Source organism: Panthera onca, chromosome F1 (assembly GCF_046562875.1).
Source record: "Panthera onca isolate mPanOnc1 chromosome F1, mPanOnc1 haplotype 2, whole genome shotgun sequence".
Taxonomy (NCBI): Eukaryota; Metazoa; Chordata; class Mammalia; order Carnivora; family Felidae; genus Panthera; species Panthera onca.
Window position 1 is genome coordinate 68,404,637 of NC_138355.1, and position 5,783 is coordinate 68,410,419.

The following is a 5,783-nucleotide window of genomic DNA, read 5'->3' on the forward strand; positions in this document are numbered from 1 at the left end:
GAAAAGGAAGTATGTTTGAGAACACTGAAGGGGGTGCCTTGTGCTGTAACAGGAATGAAAAAAGGTATTGGAATAATTGTGGGGCAAGGACATGTGTAAAGCCGGTGACAAGAGGAACAGAGAGATTCAATCTGCTACCTGGTGTTTTTCCTAAAGTATGATGCAATGTCCTGGGGCAGCAAGATGTTTGGCAGGACTGAGAGAGAGGGCTGCGGAGGAGAGCAGTTAATGGATGTTTTAATTAGAAGTGAGCATATGTACAACAGCTTCTGCGGAGACTAGGTTGACTTTTTTTTCATTAAAAAATGTAAAAATTTTACCAAGTAGTTTTGGGCATTCATTTGAAGATGTCGATTATCACTTTATTGTAATAATCTGATTTATTACACAATTTTCTCCAGCAACATTTAACTGCAAATGTAATGATGATGAAGTCAGTTAAATAGATAGATTTTTAAGATATTCCTCTCCTCTTTTATTATATAAACTAACATTTAAAAACAAGTGTCTATAGTGAAACTCTGAGGAGAATAATCAGGTGAGATCGCTTGAAGTTCTGACTGTAGAATTAGGAAAAAAAGTCTGATGAGCACGGAGAGTCTTGTAGGGAAGAGCCGGTCTTCCGCATCATCTCTGGATCTAGAAACTCTACCCTCTGCACCTTTTATGCCCTCTCAATCTAAAAAAAAAAAAAAAACTATGCTGAATTACTATAAATCCTAGTCGGGTTTTGTTAAAATGGATAAGAAAGGGAAGTCCTGAGGATAAAGCAAACACCACAAGCTTAAGGGCAGTTATAAATAGCATCAATGTTATTGGGGCATCGTTACCATGACAGTGACTTGTAAGAGGGATGTGGTGGGGATATGAGAGACCGGACAGGGAACAAAACTGTGACCACCTGTCTCTGTGACCATAGAGGGGACTTTTCAAGAACCTCAAAAGACTTCCTGATCTCACTTCAGAAAGTCATGTTCAATTTCCCTCAGGCTTCTGCTTCTACCAGCTGACTTTACAAGATTGCCCAAGCTCTGTTGCAACAGAGGAAACTTGTACCGCTTCCCAAATCATCTCGCCTGCCTGCCCACTAATCTGGCATTCTTTCCCAGAGTGTACTTTGAGAAAGGGAAGAACGATTCCTTTTTAGGACTCACAGATGTTGGAGGAGAGCATGTATTCTGTGATCCCCGTGGAGCAGAAGTCAAGTGTGAGGGCTCCTACATGGGACTTCTGGAGATCAAGCAAATGATTCTGTTCTGTGGAGCACCCAGGACGAAGATGGGAAACATCTGAGCATGTGAACCATCATGGCGGGCACTTGGCCGCCATTAGTATCTAGTCATAGATACATTGGGCATAAATCGGTATTGGAATCCATGCAGCCACTGTTAATTGTGTTTCTACACAATACATATACTCTTTAGCCTTCAAATCCAGAAGAAGGAACAGAACGGAGTTATAAGAGAGATAACCAGTCGGCTTGATGTTATTAAGTATGAAAAGAACTGGATATTCTGGCCTAAAGTCAAAGGCAGAGATTTAAGGGGAAAAATATGAACTATGAGCTTGCCTTAAAGAATAATACAACTAAATGAAACTAACCAAGATAGGCTTCGCAAGGATAGGACTGGGGGTAATACAACATAAAACCCCTTAATCTAAAGGACACATGAGTCCAGGAAGAGCACATATGTGACAGAAATTACCAGGAAATGAGAGGGGAAAAAAATCTACACTGTATTAATATAAAATTGACTTCCAGAACAAGGCAGATGACCATACTGCCACCTGGAATGTTGCACCCATTTCCTGGTGACCCATTTGAAGAATACTGTTGACAAAATGGGAAATACCTTGAGAATAACCCAGAGAACGATGACCAGGATTTTGAGGGGTCCGTAACCTGTGATTTGCCATGAAGGTCAAAAGAGTCACCCGCTGAGTTAAAGGTGCTGCAAAGGAAACACGTGCTATCGTCTTCAAATATCTGAGTTGCTGCTGTGTACGTGAGATATTAGGTACAAGATACGCATCTCCAGAGGTACTAACTAGGACCGGAAGGAGGAAGATACACAAAGGTGGGACTTGATAACACTTAGGGATGTTGGACAGCATCTGGCCCCTGTTTAGCAGTCAGGCAGAGCCAGGATACTGCAGGTGGGACTCCGGAATGACAGGGCAGTGGAAGCGACAGCCTTGGATCCTTTCCAACACCGGTGGCTCATGGCTGTAGTAATGCTTCTCCGTTACATGTATCCTATTTACCCACGATTTTTGTGAAGGGTCCTACTGAGATTTTCTTAAATCACTGAGAAGCTCTGATGGTCGAACCTCCTAACCCAAGTTACCTATCTTTCCTGGAATGGAATAAAATCAGTCCCAATTAAATATTCTGAAAAAACACAATACTTACTTGTGCAAGTGTGAGAGTGTTTGAGGGGTGCTTGGGTGGCTCAGCCGGTTGAGTGTCCAACTCTTGATTCTGGCTCAGGTTCGTGCACGATTGCATAGTTTGTGGGATGCAACCCCAAGCAGGTTCCATGCTGGGCACGGGGCCTGCTTGGGGTTCTCTCTCTCCCTCTCTTTTGGCCTCTCCCCCACTCGCACTCTGTCTCCCTCAAAATAAATAAATAAGACTTAAAAAAAAAGTATTTGAGGCTTGTATCTGACTAACAATCAGCCCAGGTTTATGGCTGTACTCCACAATGCCTACCAAAATAATACCCTGGGGAAGCTTGTACCATGAGGTTACACCGTGCTGTGTAAATGGAAGATGACAGTGCCATCAGCTTTATAATTATAGCCGTGTCCTCAGAAACGGTGGTTGCACAGACATGAAGTGTTGTCATCACAACGCTTTAGGATCGGGGCGCCTGGGTGGCTCAGTCGGTTCAGTGTATGACTTGGGCTCACGTCATGATCTCACAGTTTGTGAGTTCGAGCCCCACGTCGGGCTCTTTGCTGACGGCTCAGGGCCTGGGGCCTGCTTCGGATTCTGTGTCTCCCTCTCTCTCTGCTCCTCCCTGACTTGTGCTCCGTCTCTCTCTGTGTCTCAAAAATAAATAAATGTAAAAAAAAATTTTTTTTTTAAATCAAAGCTTTAGAATAAAATTCTCTTCTGCCAATCACTTTCCAAATGGCCATCTCGACAGCCTTGTTTCTGAGGCTATACACCACGGGGTTCAACAGCGGAGTCACAACTGTGTAGGCCACTGTCACAAGCCTGTCTTTGCTGGATGAGAACTTGGCTGAGGGCCGCAGGTAGACAGAGGAGGCACGGCCATGGTGGACAATGACCACAGTGAGGTGGGAGGCACAGATGGGGAGGGCTTTCCGCTTGCCGTCAGTGGATGGGATCTTCAGGATGGTGTGGACAATGAAGCCATAAGAGATGCAGAAGAAAGTCAGGGGGATCATGAGTGTTGGAACGCCACCGATGAAGACGATCAGCTCATGGATGTAGGTTTCAGTACATACAAGTTGGATAACTGACAAGATGTTGCAGAAGCAGTGGTTGGTCTTATTGGGGCCACAGAAAGGGAGTTCAAAGACTAAGAGGGAGCCTATCAGTGAGAACAAAACCCAATCACAGCACAAGTGGCTGCCGGCTGTCCGCATATCTGCCAGCTCATGAGGATAGGGTACCGAAGTGGATGACTGATGGCAGCATAGCGGGCATAACCCATGACCCCCAGCCGCATGCAATTAGTGACAGCAAAACCAAAGAAGGAAAGCATCCGAGTGGCACAGTCGACAAATGAGGTTGTTCTGAGCAGGGACAACAGATTTATGAGCATCTTTGGCAGGATGACCAGAGTGTAGCATGTCTCAGAGATGGGAAGGATCCCAGGAAGAAGCACATAGGTACGTGGAGGCCGCGAGCCAGGCATACGACAGTGACAATGGTGATGTTCCCACTGAGAATGATCAGATACAGGCACAGAAATACAGCAAAGAGGATGAGCTTTGGATTTCTCCGAGGTTGGAGAAGCCCAGCAGCAACCTCTGTGACAGAGGAGAAATTAGCTTGGTTGACTTGGTCCCCAAGATTGACCTACAGAGAACAGGAATGAAGAAGCAGATTGTTTACTCTGAAAGAGGCGGGCGGCTTGTCCCACTATGATGGAGTAACCACAAACAGAAGGAGGAAGGCGAAGGCAGGCAGGAAATGCCCAAACGATCATGTCAGTTTATAGAACTATTTCAAAAAATGTAGAATTACACCTGTTTCCAGGGACATTTTGGCATCTCTTATAGTGCTTAAGTCTAGGTAATGTTTTCACACTGCCTAGTTCAAACGGAGGCGTCTGAAGAGTTCCTGTGTGACAATCCCAACTCTGTCATTTTTCGTCTGTGCCTGTCTTCCCATCTGTAACGTAAAGATGTTAACGGCCCCTCTCTCCCAGGGCTCTTATGGAAGTGAAAGCACTTTGCGCAGCACATGCACATTGTAAACTGTTAGTAAATGCCAGCCTCTGCTACATATGTTGTTTAATCTTCAGGAAGTGGTTCCTAGCCCTTCTTAACTTTCCTTTTGGATGTGCTTTAAGTGTATCTCCACCTGTTTTGTGTGTTTTTTTACGCTGTTTTATTTAAAAAAAAAAAAAACTACTGAGCCAACATTCAAACCCAACTCCTATTTGTGCATATTTTTAGTGATGATAATAATGCGTTGACATTAGTGTATCTTTGGACCGAATCCCGCAACCTGTTTGACCCACTGGAGAGAGGGGTGAAGGAAGGAGGCTTTGTGCACCGAAATAGCTCTAAGACCATTTCAGGTTCTTACGGTCACGCGGGGCATTGGTCTTACCCCCTGCTTACCACTTTGCCAGGAAGAGCAAACTGATTTAGAGTTCTCCTATAAGTAATTTTAAGCTTCAAACAGAAATCCATCCAACCCATCAGACCTCTCCTCGATCTGAACCATTATATTTCTGCACGTTTTCCTTGGATTTCCAACAGAGCTCACCTCTGCATTGGGCACACCTGTCCTCGAGGGGTTCGGCTCCTGTAATTTCTCCTTGCTAAAGGATGGACAGATCCTTTCCCCTCCATTCAACTGAAAGCAAGTATGAATTTAATAAAGTAATAAAGAAACATCCAGACCAACCAAATAATTGAAAACAATAAAAACACAGAATAGATTGCAAAACGAAATTCTTTAGCTAATGTAGCTCAATTCCAGAGCCCGGCTGACTGCTGATCCCACACCTCTGGGGGATCGTGTCTTCATCCACGTCAGCTCTGAGTGCATTCGTGTCGGGTTCCCTCGCTTTCACGAGAGCACTGGAAGTGCAAGTGTCCGCTTTTTTTTCCATAGATTTTTTTTCCATAGATTTTTCCACCTATGATTCTGGCTCTTCAAAACCCTTTATGCATCACTTGATGGCTAACAAAAGGTCACCACCAGAGTCTTCCCTGAGGAACGTAATTCATTTACCATCTCAGTTCCCATCTCTGAGGCTTAGATGCTATGTCCACACAACGTTTGGGTGGCGAGGTCTAAAGACAGCAGAAGGTCTGTAAGGAAAGACATCTCAGACACTTGCTTCTCTCACTCTTTGGTCACCCATGAGACTTTTCTGGTATACCACTGTCGCTAGAGAATAGTTTCATGAGACATTTGAGAATGGAAGCTGAATGAACTAAATGTTGAGTGATGCCCTATTTTATTTTCTCTCCCCAAAGCCCTATACTGTCCTCCATTTTTCCCAGCTACCATACATGTGCGTCCCTTACTCTCCTCACATGCTCTTTGTAACCCTCACTAACGAGACAGA

The 5,783-nt window shown here is 44.5% G+C and overlaps 1 pseudogene; it reads right to left on the reverse strand.

Annotated features, from left to right (window-relative positions):
* Window positions 1–3,087: 3,087 nt before the first annotated feature.
* LOC132685863 (olfactory receptor 10R2-like) lies at window positions 3,088–4,059 on the reverse strand (annotated as a pseudogene).
* Between the last annotated feature and the right edge of the window lie 1,724 nt (window positions 4,060–5,783).